This window comes from Schistocerca americana, chromosome 7 (assembly GCF_021461395.2).
Source record: "Schistocerca americana isolate TAMUIC-IGC-003095 chromosome 7, iqSchAmer2.1, whole genome shotgun sequence".
Lineage (NCBI taxonomy): Eukaryota > Metazoa > Arthropoda > Insecta > Orthoptera > Acrididae > Schistocerca > Schistocerca americana.
The window spans coordinates 45853652-45871044 of record NC_060125.1 but is presented as its reverse complement, the minus strand read 5'-3'; the positions used below and the strand labels follow the sequence as shown (position 1 = coordinate 45871044).

General features: G+C 50.3%; 9 non-coding genes across 9 annotated transcripts; all 9 read left to right on the top strand.

Moving 5' to 3' along the window:
• The first annotated feature begins 959 nt into the window (after positions 1 to 959).
• Positions 960 to 1043, top strand: Trnal-uaa. The gene has a single exon. It is a non-coding gene; the product is annotated as a tRNA-Leu (tRNA).
• Positions 1044 to 2831: 1788 nt separating this feature from the next.
• Trnal-uaa lies at positions 2832 to 2915 on the top strand. Its single transcript has one exon. It is a non-coding gene; the product is annotated as a tRNA-Leu (tRNA).
• A 1788-nt stretch (positions 2916 to 4703) lies between these two features.
• Positions 4704 to 4787, top strand: Trnal-uaa. The gene has a single exon. It is a non-coding gene; the product is annotated as a tRNA-Leu (tRNA).
• Positions 4788 to 6575: 1788 nt separating this feature from the next.
• Positions 6576 to 6659, top strand: Trnal-uaa. Its single transcript has one exon. It is a non-coding gene; the product is annotated as a tRNA-Leu (tRNA).
• Positions 6660 to 8447: 1788 nt separating this feature from the next.
• On the top strand, positions 8448 to 8531 carry Trnal-uaa. Its single transcript has one exon. It is a non-coding gene; the product is annotated as a tRNA-Leu (tRNA).
• A 1788-nt stretch (positions 8532 to 10319) lies between these two features.
• On the top strand, positions 10320 to 10403 carry Trnal-uaa. The gene has a single exon. It is a non-coding gene; the product is annotated as a tRNA-Leu (tRNA).
• A 1788-nt stretch (positions 10404 to 12191) lies between these two features.
• On the top strand, positions 12192 to 12275 carry Trnal-uaa. The gene has a single exon. It is a non-coding gene; the product is annotated as a tRNA-Leu (tRNA).
• A 1788-nt stretch (positions 12276 to 14063) lies between these two features.
• Positions 14064 to 14147, top strand: Trnal-uaa. The gene has a single exon. It is a non-coding gene; the product is annotated as a tRNA-Leu (tRNA).
• Positions 14148 to 15935: 1788 nt separating this feature from the next.
• On the top strand, positions 15936 to 16019 carry Trnal-uaa. The gene has a single exon. It is a non-coding gene; the product is annotated as a tRNA-Leu (tRNA).
• Positions 16020 to 17393: the final 1374 nt, after the last annotated feature.

Sequence of the window (17393 nt, the reverse complement as noted above, 5' to 3'; positions counted from 1 at the left end):
CGTCAGCTTTCGCGTCAGCCGAGCAAAGTCGAGACAAGTCGACACATGGGGACACACGATGCTGTGAATTGCAATCCGTACTAGCCTAGGCGGAGCGGGACGAGTGGCGAAGGAAAACCATTCGTAACACGACAGTTCGGAAATTCGACGATCGCGAGCGTTGGAAACACTCTCCTGAGTAAAGAAGACAACTTCCGTGCGGTGTCCGGGTTTCGAACCCGGGTCAGCTACTTGGGAAGCAATCATGCTGACCGACACACCACCACCGCCTTCTGCTACGCGCTGCTTGCGCCGTGATGTGTCGCCTTCCCTCCTGGCGCCAGAGGCCGAAGGCAATCTCGCTGTAGGCGCTCAACGCCGAGTGGAAGGCGAGCACATCTGAACCCGTTTTCCTGGTGCTGCTAGGGCCATATACTGAAACTGAGCGCAGAACTAACTTTTACTGAAGAATCTGCCCTTTAATGCACATCAGGGCCAACACGAAATTTCTAATATGAAGTACTCACTGACGATCCAAAGACGTTTCAGTATGTACGCGTCGGTACCACCGGGGCAGTGCCTAAGTATTGTAAAGTGAAGGACGACAGTTTGAGCCTCACGGGAAGTATTTCATTGGCTTCCCACGAGTGCGTAATGCACAGCGTGGCTGTTGCTAGGAAACGGCCTTCTTTGCCGTTGGCTAATATCTAGTTTTCTTTGCATCATTGTGAAAATGTTCCTATTACTAAATACAGTTTTGCTAGTTACAGTTCAAACTGGAAACGACGGAAGAATGCGGTCCAACGCGCCACATTGGTTCCCGAAAGGGAGGGTGCATTTCCTACGCCACGTCTGACATTGCGTCTTAAATTTTCTAAAACTGACATAATTCCATCCTACCGAAAAAAGAAACAGGTTTCGCAGCGAGGTTCTTTGAGATATTGCTAGAGATTGAAGTCTCTGGAGCTCTTTCCTCGCACGTCAGATTGGCCGAGCGGTCTAAGGCGCCAGATTTAAGCTCTGGTTCCCGTAAGGGAGCGTGGGTGCGAACCACACATTTGACAATGCATTTTAAACATTCTGAAACTAACATACTCCCTTGATCTTTCAGAACAAGTAAATTATGCAGAAACACGCCATGCAGATTTAACTAGAGACGACAGTGACAGCCCGAGCGGTCGAAAAGAAATAGCGGAACATACTTTTCCTGCGTCGAGGTGTAGCTCTTCTCACGGACGTCTCCGTTGTTGTTGTGCTGTGGCCCTGGGTTCCAAGCGACAGCGAGAAAACCTCAACAGCAACGCATACGTGTTTAAATGAATCGAAAGGCCTTAATAAAGATAGATGAAACGGTGGCTCAGGTGCTGGAGTTCTGAAGCGGCCGTATTGCGTGGGCAGTAAGCTCACTAAGTTAGTGTGTCATGCTAACAACGGGAAGGCTATGGGTTAGATCCCACCAAGGGCTATTCCATATTGCTTCCCTAAAAGGCAGCGCGAGAGACTGCCAGGCAAATCCCAAGTGATCTGTACAAGGACTAGGATGTCCGCACGTCTGGAAACGTTCTCGCCGACTTGTGTGCCACGCTGGCGACACGGGTTCTCGTCCGATCACCGAAGTTAAGCAGCGTTTTTACGTGCTTAGTACACGGCTCGGTGGCTAACTAAGAAGTCTGCGTGCTGTTGGATTCTTTAATTTTGCCTTTTCCCTTAGTTTTCGGTGTTGCTGCGAGGTAATGATACGGTCCAGCACGCCTACCCCTCTCTTGCCTCTCGGGACGCAAATTCGCGAACCTGCGGCCACAGTCAAATGAAAGGGTCCGTTGTGCGTTTGTCGAGTTGGTCTCTCCCAGTCGTTTCTAGCGCCTATCCTCTACATATACGCCCATTTGCAAGCGTCAGCTTTCGCGTCAGCCGAGCAAAGTCGAGACAAGTCGACACATGGGGACACACGATGCTGTGAATTGCAATCCGTACTAGCCTAGGCGGAGCGGGACGAGTGGCGAAGGAAAACCATTCGTAACACGACAGTTCGGAAATTCGACGATCGCGAGCGTTGGAAACACTCTCCTGAGTAAAGAAGACAACTTCCGTGCGGTGTCCGGGTTTCGAACCCGGGTCAGCTACTTGGGAAGCAATCATGCTGACCGACACACCACCACCGCCTTCTGCTACGCGCTGCTTGCGCCGTGATGTGTCGCCTTCCCTCCTGGCGCCAGAGGCCGAAGGCAATCTCGCTGTAGGCGCTCAACGCCGAGTGGAAGGCGAGCACATCTGAACCCGTTTTCCTGGTGCTGCTAGGGCCATATACTGAAACTGAGCGCAGAACTAACTTTTACTGAAGAATCTGCCCTTTAATGCACATCAGGGCCAACACGAAATTTCTAATATGAAGTACTCACTGACGATCCAAAGACGTTTCAGTATGTACGCGTCGGTACCACCGGGGCAGTGCCTAAGTATTGTAAAGTGAAGGACGACAGTTTGAGCCTCACGGGAAGTATTTCATTGGCTTCCCACGAGTGCGTAATGCACAGCGTGGCTGTTGCTAGGAAACGGCCTTCTTTGCCGTTGGCTAATATCTAGTTTTCTTTGCATCATTGTGAAAATGTTCCTATTACTAAATACAGTTTTGCTAGTTACAGTTCAAACTGGAAACGACGGAAGAATGCGGTCCAACGCGCCACATTGGTTCCCGAAAGGGAGGGTGCATTTCCTACGCCACGTCTGACATTGCGTCTTAAATTTTCTAAAACTGACATAATTCCATCCTACCGAAAAAAGAAACAGGTTTCGCAGCGAGGTTCTTTGAGATATTGCTAGAGATTGAAGTCTCTGGAGCTCTTTCCTCGCACGTCAGATTGGCCGAGCGGTCTAAGGCGCCAGATTTAAGCTCTGGTTCCCGTAAGGGAGCGTGGGTGCGAACCACACATCTGACAATGCATTTTAAACATTCTGAAACTAACATACTCCCTTGATCTTTCAGAACAAGTAAATTATGCAGAAACACGCCATGCAGATTTAACTAGAGACGACAGTGACAGCCCGAGCGGTCGAAAAGAAATAGCGGAACATACTTTTCCTGCGTCGAGGTGTAGCTCTTCTCACGGACGTCTCCGTTGTTGTTGTGCTGTGGCCCTGGGTTCCAAGCGACAGCGAGAAAACCTCAACAGCAACGCATACGTGTTTAAATGAATCGAAAGGCCTTAATAAAGATAGATGAAACGGTGGCTCAGGTGCTGGAGTTCTGAAGCGGCCGTATTGCGTGGGCAGTAAGCTCACTAAGTTAGTGTGTCATGCTAACAACGGGAAGGCTATGGGTTAGATCCCACCAAGGGCTATTCCATATTGCTTCCCTAAAAGGCAGCGCGAGAGACTGCCAGGCAAATCCCAAGTGATCTGTACAAGGACTAGGATGTCCGCACGTCTGGAAACGTTCTCGCCGACTTGTGTGCCACGCTGGCGACACGGGTTCTCGTCCGATCACCGAAGTTAAGCAGCGTTTTTACGTGCTTAGTACACGGCTCGGTGGCTAACTAAGAAGTCTGCGTGCTGTTGGATTCTTTAATTTTGCCTTTTCCCTTAGTTTTCGGTGTTGCTGCGAGGTAATGATACGGTCCAGCACGCCTACCCCTCTCTTGCCTCTCGGGACGCAAATTCGCGAACCTGCGGCCACAGTCAAATGAAAGGGTCCGTTGTGCGTTTGTCGAGTTGGTCTCTCCCAGTCGTTTCTAGCGCCTATCCTCTACATATACGCCCATTTGCAAGCGTCAGCTTTCGCGTCAGCCGAGCAAAGTCGAGACAAGTCGACACATGGGGACACACGATGCTGTGAATTGCAATCCGTACTAGCCTAGGCGGAGCGGGACGAGTGGCGAAGGAAAACCATTCGTAACACGACAGTTCGGAAATTCGACGATCGCGAGCGTTGGAAACACTCTCCTGAGTAAAGAAGACAACTTCCGTGCGGTGTCCGGGTTTCGAACCCGGGTCAGCTACTTGGGAAGCAATCATGCTGACCGACACACCACCACCGCCTTCTGCTACGCGCTGCTTGCGCCGTGATGTGTCGCCTTCCCTCCTGGCGCCAGAGGCCGAAGGCAATCTCGCTGTAGGCGCTCAACGCCGAGTGGAAGGCGAGCACATCTGAACCCGTTTTCCTGGTGCTGCTAGGGCCATATACTGAAACTGAGCGCAGAACTAACTTTTACTGAAGAATCTGCCCTTTAATGCACATCAGGGCGAACACGAAATTTCTAATATGAAGTACTCACTGACGATCCAAAGACGTTTCAGTATGTACGCGTCGGTACCACCGGGGCAGTGCCTAAGTATTGTAAAGTGAAGGACGACAGTTTGAGCCTCACGGGAAGTATTTCATTGGCTTCCCACGAGTGCGTAATGCACAGCGTGGCTGTTGCTAGGAAACGGCCTTCTTTGCCGTTGGCTAATATCTAGTTTTCTTTGCATCATTGTGAAAATGTTCCTATTACTAAATACAGTTTTGCTAGTTACAGTTCAAACTGGAAACGACGGAAGAATGCGGTCCAACGCGCCACATTGGTTCCCGAAAGGGAGGGTGCATTTCCTACGCCACGTCTGACATTGCGTCTTAAATTTTCTAAAACTGACATAATTCCATCCTACCGAAAAAAGAAACAGGTTTCGCAGCGAGGTTCTTTGAGATATTGCTAGAGATTGAAGTCTCTGGAGCTCTTTCCTCGCACGTCAGATTGGCCGAGCGGTCTAAGGCGCCAGATTTAAGCTCTGGTTCCCGTAAGGGAGCGTGGGTGCGAACCACACATCTGACAATGCATTTTAAACATTCTGAAACTAACATACTCCCTTGATCTTTCAGAACAAGTAAATTATGCAGAAACACGCCATGCAGATTTAACTAGAGACGACAGTGACAGCCCGAGCGGTCGAAAAGAAATAGCGGAACATACTTTTCCTGCGTCGAGGTGTAGCTCTTCTCACGGACGTCTCCGTTGTTGTTGTGCTGTGGCCCTGGGTTCCAAGCGACAGCGAGAAAACCTCAACAGCAACGCATACGTGTTTAAATGAATCGAAAGGCCTTAATAAAGATAGATGAAACGGTGGCTCAGGTGCTGGAGTTCTGAAGCGGCCGTATTGCGTGGGCAGTAAGCTCACTAAGTTAGTGTGTCATGCTAACAACGGGAAGGCTATGGGTTAGATCCCACCAAGGGCTATTCCATATTGCTTCCCTAAAAGGCAGCGCGAGAGACTGCCAGGCAAATCCCAAGTGATCTGTACAAGGACTAGGATGTCCGCACGTCTGGAAACGTTCTCGCCGACTTGTGTGCCACGCTGGCGACACGGGTTCTCGTCCGATCACCGAAGTTAAGCAGCGTTTTTACGTGCTTAGTACACGGCTCGGTGGCTAACTAAGAAGTCTGCGTGCTGTTGGATTCTTTAATTTTGCCTTTTCCCTTAGTTTTCGGTGTTGCTGCGAGGTAATGATACGGTCCAGCACGCCTACCCCTCTCTTGCCTCTCGGGACGCAAATTCGCGAACCTGCGGCCACAGTCAAATGAAAGGGTCCGTTGTGCGTTTGTCGAGTTGGTCTCTCCCAGTCGTTTCTAGCGCCTATCCTCTACATATACGCCCATTTGCAAGCGTCAGCTTTCGCGTCAGCCGAGCAAAGTCGAGACAAGTCGACACATGGGGACACACGATGCTGTGAATTGCAATCCGTACTAGCCTAGGCGGAGCGGGACGAGTGGCGAAGGAAAACCATTCGTAACACGACAGTTCGGAAATTCGACGATCGCGAGCGTTGGAAACACTCTCCTGAGTAAAGAAGACAACTTCCGTGCGGTGTCCGGGTTTCGAACCCGGGTCAGCTACTTGGGAAGCAATCATGCTGACCGACACACCACCACCGCCTTCTGCTACGCGCTGCTTGCGCCGTGATGTGTCGCCTTCCCTCCTGGCGCCAGAGGCCGAAGGCAATCTCGCTGTAGGCGCTCAACGCCGAGTGGAAGGCGAGCACATCTGAACCCGTTTTCCTGGTGCTGCTAGGGCCATATACTGAAACTGAGCGCAGAACTAACTTTTACTAAAGAATCTGCCCTTTAATGCACATCAGGGCGAACACGAAATTTCTAATATGAAGTACTCACTGACGATCCAAAGACGTTTCAGTATGTACGCGTCGGTACCACCGGGGCAGTGCCTAAGTATTGTAAAGTGAAGGACGACAGTTTGAGCCTCACGGGAAGTATTTCATTGGCTTCCCACGAGTGCGTAATGCACAGCGTGGCTGTTGCTAGGAAACGGCCTTCTTTGCCGTTGGCTAATATCTAGTTTTCTTTGCATCATTGTGAAAATGTTCCTATTACTAAATACAGTTTTGCTAGTTACAGTTCAAACTGGAAACGACGGAAGAATGCGGTCCAACGCGCCACATTGGTTCCCGAAAGGGAGGGTGCATTTCCTACGCCACGTCTGACATTGCGTCTTAAATTTTCTAAAACTGACATAATTCCATCCTACCGAAAAAAGAAACAGGTTTCGCAGCGAGGTTCTTTGAGATATTGCTAGAGATTGAAGTCTCTGGAGCTCTTTCCTCGCACGTCAGATTGGCCGAGCGGTCTAAGGCGCCAGATTTAAGCTCTGGTTCCCGTAAGGGAGCGTGGGTGCGAACCACACATCTGACAATGCATTTTAAACATTCTGAAACTAACATACTCCCTTGATCTTTCAGAACAAGTAAATTATGCAGAAACACGCCATGCAGATTTAACTAGAGACGACAGTGACAGCCCGAGCGGTCGAAAAGAAATAGCGGAACATACTTTTCCTGCGTCGAGGTGTAGCTCTTCTCACGGACGTCTCCGTTGTTGTTGTGCTGTGGCCCTGGGTTCCAAGCGACAGCGAGAAAACCTCAACAGCAACGCATACGTGTTTAAATGAATCGAAAGGCCTTAATAAAGATAGATGAAACGGTGGCTCAGGTGCTGGAGTTCTGAAGCGGCCGTATTGCGTGGGCAGTAAGCTCACTAAGTTAGTGTGTCATGCTAACAACGGGAAGGCTATGGGTTAGATCCCACCAAGGGCTATTCCATATTGCTTCCCTAAAAGGCAGCGCGAGAGACTGCCAGGCAAATCCCAAGTGATCTGTACAAGGACTAGGATGTCCGCACGTCTGGAAACGTTCTCGCCGACTTGTGTGCCACGCTGGCGACACGGGTTCTCGTCCGATCACCGAAGTTAAGCAGCGTTTTTACGTGCTTAGTACACGGCTCGGTGGCTAACTAAGAAGTCTGCGTGCTGTTGGATTCTTTAATTTTGCCTTTTCCCTTAGTTTTCGGTGTTGCTGCGAGGTAATGATACGGTCCAGCACGCCTACCCCTCTCTTGCCTCTCGGGACGCAAATTCGCGAACCTGCGGCCACAGTCAAATGAAAGGGTCCGTTGTGCGTTTGTCGAGTTGGTCTCTCCCAGTCGTTTCTAGCGCCTATCCTCTACATATACGCCCATTTGCAAGCGTCAGCTTTCGCGTCAGCCGAGCAAAGTCGAGACAAGTCGACACATGGGGACACACGATGCTGTGAATTGCAATCCGTACTAGCCTAGGCGGAGCGGGACGAGTGGCGAAGGAAAACCATTCGTAACACGACAGTTCGGAAATTCGACGATCGCGAGCGTTGGAAACACTCTCCTGAGTAAAGAAGACAACTTCCGTGCGGTGTCCGGGTTTCGAACCCGGGTCAGCTACTTGGGAAGCAATCATGCTGACCGACACACCACCACCGCCTTCTGCTACGCGCTGCTTGCGCCGTGATGTGTCGCCTTCCCTCCTGGCGCCAGAGGCCGAAGGCAATCTCGCTGTAGGCGCTCAACGCCGAGTGGAAGGCGAGCACATCTGAACCCGTTTTCCTGGTGCTGCTAGGGCCATATACTGAAACTGAGCGCAGAACTAACTTTTACTAAAGAATCTGCCCTTTAATGCACATCAGGGCGAACACGAAATTTCTAATATGAAGTACTCACTGACGATCCAAAGACGTTTCAGTATGTACGCGTCGGTACCACCGGGGCAGTGCCTAAGTATTGTAAAGTGAAGGACGACAGTTTGAGCCTCACGGGAAGTATTTCATTGGCTTCCCACGAGTGCGTAATGCACAGCGTGGCTGTTGCTAGGAAACGGCCTTCTTTGCCGTTGGCTAATATCTAGTTTTCTTTGCATCATTGTGAAAATGTTCCTATTACTAAATACAGTTTTGCTAGTTACAGTTCAAACTGGAAACGACGGAAGAATGCGGTCCAACGCGCCACATTGGTTCCCGAAAGGGAGGGTGCATTTCCTACGCCACGTCTGACATTGCGTCTTAAATTTTCTAAAACTGACATAATTCCATCCTACCGAAAAAAGAAACAGGTTTCGCAGCGAGGTTCTTTGAGATATTGCTAGAGATTGAAGTCTCTGGAGCTCTTTCCTCGCACGTCAGATTGGCCGAGCGGTCTAAGGCGCCAGATTTAAGCTCTGGTTCCCGTAAGGGAGCGTGGGTGCGAACCACACATCTGACAATGCATTTTAAACATTCTGAAACTAACATACTCCCTTGATCTTTCAGAACAAGTAAATTATGCAGAAACACGCCATGCAGATTTAACTAGAGACGACAGTGACAGCCCGAGCGGTCGAAAAGAAATAGCGGAACATACTTTTCCTGCGTCGAGGTGTAGCTCTTCTCACGGACGTCTCCGTTGTTGTTGTGCTGTGGCCCTGGGTTCCAAGCGACAGCGAGAAAACCTCAACAGCAACGCATACGTGTTTAAATGAATCGAAAGGCCTTAGTAAAGATAGATGAAACGGTGGCTCAGGTGCTGGAGTTCTGAAGCGGCCGTATTGCGTGGGCAGTAAGCTCACTAAGTTAGTGTGTCATGCTAACAACGGGAAGGCTATGGGTTAGATCCCACCAAGGGCTATTCCATATTGCTTCCCTAAAAGGCAGCGCGAGAGACTGCCAGGCAAATCCCAAGTGATCTGTACAAGGACTAGGATGTCCGCACGTCTGGAAACGTTCTCGCCGACTTGTGTGCCACGCTGGCGACACGGGTTCTCGTCCGATCACCGAAGTTAAGCAGCGTTTTTACGTGCTTAGTACACGGCTCGGTGGCTAACTAAGAAGTCTGCGTGCTGTTGGATTCTTTAATTTTGCCTTTTCCCTTAGTTTTCGGTGTTGCTGCGAGGTAATGATACGGTCCAGCACGCCTACCCCTCTCTTGCCTCTCGGGACGCAAATTCGCGAACCTGCGGCCACAGTCAAATGAAAGGGTCCGTTGTGCGTTTGTCGAGTTGGTCTCTCCCAGTCGTTTCTAGCGCCTATCCTCTACATATACGCCCATTTGCAAGCGTCAGCTTTCGCGTCAGCCGAGCAAAGTCGAGACAAGTCGACACATGGGGACACACGATGCTGTGAATTGCAATCCGTACTAGCCTAGGCGGAGCGGGACGAGTGGCGAAGGAAAACCATTCGTAACACGACAGTTCGGAAATTCGACGATCGCGAGCGTTGGAAACACTCTCCTGAGTAAAGAAGACAACTTCCGTGCGGTGTCCGGGTTTCGAACCCGGGTCAGCTACTTGGGAAGCAATCATGCTGACCGACACACCACCACCGCCTTCTGCTACGCGCTGCTTGCGCCGTGATGTGTCGCCTTCCCTCCTGGCGCCAGAGGCCGAAGGCAATCTCGCTGTAGGCGCTCAACGCCGAGTGGAAGGCGAGCACATCTGAACCCGTTTTCCTGGTGCTGCTAGGGCCATATACTGAAACTGAGCGCAGAACTAACTTTTACTGAAGAATCTGCCCTTTAATGCACATCAGGGCGAACACGAAATTTCTAATATGAAGTACTCACTGACGATCCAAAGACGTTTCAGTATGTACGCGTCGGTACCACCGGGGCAGTGCCTAAGTATTGTAAAGTGAAGGACGACAGTTTGAGCCTCACGGGAAGTATTTCATTGGCTTCCCACGAGTGCGTAATGCACAGCGTGGCTGTTGCTAGGAAACGGCCTTATTTGCCGTTGGCTAATATCTAGTTTTCTTTGCATCATTGTGAAAATGTTCCTATTACTAAATACAGTTTTGCTAGTCACAGTTCAAACTGGAAACGACGGAAGAATGCGGTCCAACGCGCCACATTGGTTCCCGAAAGGGAGGGTGCATTTCCTACGCCACGTCTGACATTGCGTCTTAAATTTTCTAAAACTGACATAATTCCATCCTACCGAAAAAAGAAACAGGTTTCGCAGCGAGGTTCTTTGAGATATTGCTAGAGATTGAAGTCTCTGGAGCTCTTTCCTCGCACGTCAGATTGGCCGAGCGGTCTAAGGCGCCAGATTTAAGCTCTGGTTCCCGTAAGGGAGCGTGGGTGCGAACCACACATTTGACAATGCATTTTAAACATTCTGAAACTAACATACTCCCTTGATCTTTCAGAACAAGTAAATTATGCAGAAACACGCCATGCAGATTTAACTAGAGACGACAGTGACAGCCCGAGCGGTCGAAAAGAAATAGCGGAACATACTTTTCCTGCGTCGAGGTGTAGCTCTTCTCACGGACGTCTCCGTTGTTGTTGTGCTGTGGCCCTGGGTTCCAAGCGACAGCGAGAAAACCTCAACAGCAACGCATACGTGTTTAAATGAATCGAAAGGCCTTAATAAAGATAGATGAAACGGTGGCTCAGGTGCTGGAGTTCTGAAGCGGCCGTATTGCGTGGGCAGTAAGCTCACTAAGTTAGTGTGTCATGCTAACAACGGGAAGGCTATGGGTTAGATCCCACCAAGGGCTATTCCATATTGCTTCCCTAAAAGGCAGCGCGAGAGACTGCCAGGCAAATCCCAAGTGATCTGTACAAGGACTAGGATGTCCGCACGTCTGGAAACGTTCTCGCCGACTTGTGTGCCACGCTGGCGACACGGGTTCTCGTCCGATCACCGAAGTTAAGCAGCGTTTTTACGTGCTTAGTACACGGCTCGGTGGCTAACTAAGAAGTCTGCGTGCTGTTGGATTCTTTAATTTTGCCTTTTCCCTTAGTTTTCGGTGTTGCTGCGAGGTAATGATACGGTCCAGCACGCCTACCCCTCTCTTGCCTCTCGGGACGCAAATTCGCGAACCTGCGGCCACAGTCAAATGAAAGGGTCCGTTGTGCGTTTGTCGAGTTGGTCTCTCCCAGTCGTTTCTAGCGCCTATCCTCTACATATACGCCCATTTGCAAGCGTCAGCTTTCGCGTCAGCCGAGCAAAGTCGAGACAAGTCGACACATGGGGACACACGATGCTGTGAATTGCAATCCGTACTAGCCTAGGCGGAGCGGGACGAGTGGCGAAGGAAAACCATTCGTAACACGACAGTTCGGAAATTCGACGATCGCGAGCGTTGGAAACACTCTCCTGAGTAAAGAAGACAACTTCCGTGCGGTGTCCGGGTTTCGAACCCGGGTCAGCTACTTGGGAAGCAATCATGCTGACCGACACACCACCACCGCCTTCTGCTACGCGCTGCTTGCGCCGTGATGTGTCGCCTTCCCTCCTGGCGCCAGAGGCCGAAGGCAATCTCGCTGTAGGCGCTCAACGCCGAGTGGAAGGCGAGCACATCTGAACCCGTTTTCCTGGTGCTGCTAGGGCCATATACTGAAACTGAGCGCAGAACTAACTTTTACTGAAGAATCTGCCCTTTAATGCACATCAGGGCGAACACGAAATTTCTAATATGAAGTACTCACTGACGATCCAAAGACGTTTCAGTATGTACGCGTCGGTACCACCGGGGCAGTGCCTAAGTATTGTAAAGTGAAGGACGACAGTTTGAGCCTCACGGGAAGTATTTCATTGGCTTCCCACGAGTGCGTAATGCACAGCGTGGCTGTTGCTAGGAAACGGCCTTCTTTGCCGTTGGCTAATATCTAGTTTTCTTTGCATCATTGTGAAAATGTTCCTATTACTAAATACAGTTTTGCTAGTTACAGTTCAAACTGGAAACGACGGAAGAATGCGGTCCAACGCGCCACATTGGTTCCCGAAAGGGAGGGTGCATTTCCTACGCCACGTCTGACATTGCGTCTTAAATTTTCTAAAACTGACATAATTCCATCCTACCGAAAAAAGAAACAGGTTTCGCAGCGAGGTTCTTTGAGATATTGCTAGAGATTGAAGTCTCTGGAGCTCTTTCCTCGCACGTCAGATTGGCCGAGCGGTCTAAGGCGCCAGATTTAAGCTCTGGTTCCCGTAAGGGAGCGTGGGTGCGAACCACACATCTGACAATGCATTTTAAACATTCTGAAACTAACATACTCCCTTGATCTTTCAGAACAAGTAAATTATGCAGAAACACGCCATGCAGATTTAACTAGAGACGACAGTGACAGCCCGAGCGGTCGAAAAGAAATAGCGGAACATACTTTTCCTGCGTCGAGGTGTAGCTCTTCTCACGGACGTCTCCGTTGTTGTTGTGCTGTGGCCCTGGGTTCCAAGCGACAGCGAGAAAACCTCAACAGCAACGCATACGTGTTTAAATGAATCGAAAGGCCTTAATAAAGATAGATGAAACGGTGGCTCAGGTGCTGGAGTTCTGAAGCGGCCGTATTGCGTGGGCAGTAAGCTCACTAAGTTAGTGTGTCATGCTAACAACGGGAAGGCTATGGGTTAGATCCCACCAAGGGCTATTCCATATTGCTTCCCTAAAAGGCAGCGCGAGAGACTGCCAGGCAAATCCCAAGTGATCTGTACAAGGACTAGGATGTCCGCACGTCTGGAAACGTTCTCGCCGACTTGTGTGCCACGCTGGCGACACGGGTTCTCGTCCGATCACCGAAGTTAAGCAGCGTTTTTACGTGCTTAGTACACGGCTCGGTGGCTAACTAAGAAGTCTGCGTGCTGTTGGATTCTTTAATTTTGCCTTTTCCCTTAGTTTTCGGTGTTGCTGCGAGGTAATGATACGGTCCAGCACGCCTACCCCTCTCTTGCCTCTCGGGACGCAAATTCGCGAACCTGCGGCCACAGTCAAATGAAAGGGTCCGTTGTGCGTTTGTCGAGTTGGTCTCTCCCAGTCGTTTCTAGCGCCTATCCTCTACATATACGCCCATTTGCAAGCGTCAGCTTTCGCGTCAGCCGAGCAAAGTCGAGACAAGTCGACACATGGGGACACACGATGCTGTGAATTGCAATCCGTACTAGCCTAGGCGGAGCGGGACGAGTGGCGAAGGAAAACCATTCGTAACACGACAGTTCGGAAATTCGACGATCGCGAGCGTTGGAAACACTCTCCTGAGTAAAGAAGACAACTTCCGTGCGGTGTCCGGGTTTCGAACCCGGGTCAGCTACTTGGGAAGCAATCATGCTGACCGACACACCACCACCGCCTTCTGCTACGCGCTGCTTGCGCCGTGATGTGTCGCCTTCCCTCCTGGCGCCAGAGGCCGAAGGCAATCTCGCTGTAGGCGCTCAACGCCGAGTGGAAGGCGAGCACATCTGAACCCGTTTTCCTGGTGCTGCTAGGGCCATATACTGAAACTGAGCGCAGAACTAACTTTTACTGAAGAATCTGCCCTTTAATGCACATCAGGGCGAACACGAAATTTCTAATATGAAGTACTCACTGACGATCCAAAGACGTTTCAGTATGTACGCGTCGGTACCACCGGGGCAGTGCCTAAGTATTGTAAAGTGAAGGACGACAGTTTGAGCCTCACGGGAAGTATTTCATTGGCTTCCCACGAGTGCGTAATGCACAGCGTGGCTGTTGCTAGGAAACGGCCTTATTTGCCGTTGGCTAATATCTAGTTTTCTTTGCATCATTGTGAAAATGTTCCTATTACTAAATACAGTTTTGCTAGTTACAGTTCAAACTGGAAACGACGGAAGAATGCGGTCCAACGCGCCACATTGGTTCCCGAAAGGGAGGGTGCATTTCCTACGCCACGTCTGACATTGCGTCTTAAATTTTCTAAAACTGACATAATTCCATCCTACCGAAAAAAGAAACAGGTTTCGCAGCGAGGTTCTTTGAGATATTGCTAGAGATTGAAGTCTCTGGAGCTCTTTCCTCGCACGTCAGATTGGCCGAGCGGTCTAAGGCGCCAGATTTAAGCTCTGGTTCCCGTAAGGGAGCGTGGGTGCGAACCACACATTTGACAATGCATTTTAAACATTCTGAAACTAACATACTCCCTTGATCTTTCAGAACAAGTAAATTATGCAGAAACACGCCATGCAGATTTAACTAGAGACGACAGTGACAGCCCGAGCGGTCGAAAAGAAATAGCGGAACATACTTTTCCTGCGTCGAGGTGTAGCTCTTCTCACGGACGTCTCCGTTGTTGTTGTGCTGTGGCCCTGGGTTCCAAGCGACAGCGAGAAAACCTCAACAGCAACGCATACGTGTTTAAATGAATCGAAAGGCCTTAATAAAGATAGATGAAACGGTGGCTCAGGTGCTGGAGTTCTGAAGCGGCCGTATTGCGTGGGCAGTAAGCTCACTAAGTTAGTGTGTCATGCTAACAACGGGAAGGCTATGGGTTAGATCCCACCAAGGGCTATTCCATATTGCTTCCCTAAAAGGCAGCGCGAGAGACTGCCAGGCAAATCCCAAGTGATCTGTACAAGGACTAGGATGTCCGCACGTCTGGAAACGTTCTCGCCGACTTGTGTGCCACGCTGGCGACACGGGTTCTCGTCCGATCACCGAAGTTAAGCAGCGTTTTTACGTGCTTAGTACACGGCTCGGTGGCTAACTAAGAAGTCTGCGTGCTGTTGGATTCTTTAATTTTGCCTTTTCCCTTAGTTTTCGGTGTTGCTGCGAGGTAATGATACGGTCCAGCACGCCTACCCCTCTCTTGCCTCTCGGGACGCAAATTCGCGAACCTGCGGCCACAGTCAAATGAAAGGGTCCGTTGTGCGTTTGTCGAGTTGGTCTCTCCCAGTCGTTTCTAGCGCCTATCCTCTACATATACGCCCATTTGCAAGCGTCAGCTTTCGCGTCAGCCGAGCAAAGTCGAGACAAGTCGACACATGGGGACACACGATGCTGTGAATTGCAATCCGTACTAGCCTAGGCGGAGCGGGACGAGTGGCGAAGGAAAACCATTCGTAACACGACAGTTCGGAAATTCGACGATCGCGAGCGTTGGAAACACTCTCCTGAGTAAAGAAGACAACTTCCGTGCGGTGTCCGGGTTTCGAACCCGGGTCAGCTACTTGGGAAGCAATCATGCTGACCGACACACCACCACCGCCTTCTGCTACGCGCTGCTTGCGCCGTGATGTGTCGCCTTCCCTCCTGGCGCCAGAGGCCGAAGGCAATCTCGCTGTAGGCGCTCAACGCCGAGTGGAAGGCGAGCACATCTGAACCCGTTTTCCTGGTGCTGCTAGGGCCATATACTGAAACTGAGCGCAGAACTAACTTTTACTGAAGAATCTGCCCTTTAATGCACATCAGGGCGAACACGAAATTTCTAATATGAAGTACTCACTGACGATCCAAAGACGTTTCAGTATGTACGCGTCGGTACCACCGGGGCAGTGCCTAAGTATTGTAAAGTGAAGGACGACAGTTTGAGCCTCACGGGAAGTATTTCATTGGCTTCCCACGAGTGCGTAATGCACAGCGTGGCTGTTGCTAGGAAACGGCCTTATTTGCCGTTGGCTAATATCTAGTTTTCTTTGCATCATTGTGAAAATGTTCCTATTACTAAATACAGTTTTGCTAGTTACAGTTCAAACTGGAAACGACGGAAGAATGCGGTCCAACGCGCCACATTGGTTCCCGAAAGGGAGGGTGCATTTCCTACGCCACGTCTGACATTGCGTCTTAAATTTTCTAAAACTGACATAATTCCATCCTACCGAAAAAAGAAACAGGTTTCGCAGCGAGGTTCTTTGAGATATTGCTAGAGATTGAAGTCTCTGGAGCTCTTTCCTCGCACGTCAGATTGGCCGAGCGGTCTAAGGCGCCAGATTTAAGCTCTGGTTCCCGTAAGGGAGCGTGGGTGCGAACCACACATTTGACAATGCATTTTAAACATTCTGAAACTAACATACTCCCTTGATCTTTCAGAACAAGTAAATTATGCAGAAACACGCCATGCAGATTTAACTAGAGACGACAGTGACAGCCCGAGCGGTCGAAAAGAAATAGCGGAACATACTTTTCCTGCGTCGAGGTGTAGCTCTTCTCACGGACGTCTCCGTTGTTGTTGTGCTGTGGCCCTGGGTTCCAAGCGACAGCGAGAAAACCTCAACAGCAACGCATACGTGTTTAAATGAATCGAAAGGCCTTAATAAAGATAGATGAAACGGTGGCTCAGGTGCTGGAGTTCTGAAGCGGCCGTATTGCGTGGGCAGTAAGCTCACTAAGTTAGTGTGTCATGCTAACAACGGGAAGGCTATGGGTTAGATCCCACCAAGGGCTATTCCATATTGCTTCCCTAAAAGGCAGCGCGAGAGACTGCCAGGCAAATCCCAAGTGATCTGTACAAGGACTAGGATGTCCGCACGTCTGGAAACGTTCTCGCCGACTTGTGTGCCACGCTGGCGACACGGGTTCTCGTCCGATCACCGAAGTTAAGCAGCGTTTTTACGTGCTTAGTACACGGCTCGGTGGCTAACTAAGAAGTCTGCGTGCTGTTGGATTCTTTAATTTTGCCTTTTCCCTTAGTTTTCGGTGTTGCTGCGAGGTAATGATACGGTCCAGCACGCCTACCCCTCTCTTGCCTCTCGGGACGCAAATTCGCGAACCTGCGGCCACAGTCAAATGAAAGGGTCCGTTGTGCGTTTGTCGAGTTGGTCTCTCCCAGTCGTTTCTAGCGCCTATCCTCTACATATACGCCCATTTGCAAGCGTCAGCTTTCGCGTCAGCCGAGCAAAGTCGAGACAAGTCGACACATGGGGACACACGATGCTGTGAATTGCAATCCGTACTAGCCTAGGCGGAGCGGGACGAGTGGCGAAGGAAAACCATTCGTAACACGACAGTTCGGAAATTCGACGATCGCGAGCGTTGGAAACACTCTCCTGAGTAAAGAAGACAACTTCCGTGCGGTGTCCGGGTTTCGAACCCGGGTCAGCTACTTGGGAAGCAATCATGCTGACCGACACACCACCACCGCCTTCTGCTACGCGCTGCTTGCGCCGTGATGTGTCGCCTTCCCTCCTGGCGCCAGAGGCCGAAGGCAATCTCGCTGTAGGCGCTCAACGCCGAGTGGAAGGCGAGCACATCTGAACCCGTTTTCCTGGTGCTGCTAGGGCCATATACTGAAACTGAGCGCAGAACTAACTTTTACTGAAGAATCTGCCCTTTAATGCACATCAGGGCGAACACGAAATTTCTAATATGAAGTACTCACTGACGATCCAAAGACGTTTCAGTATGTACGCGTCGGTAC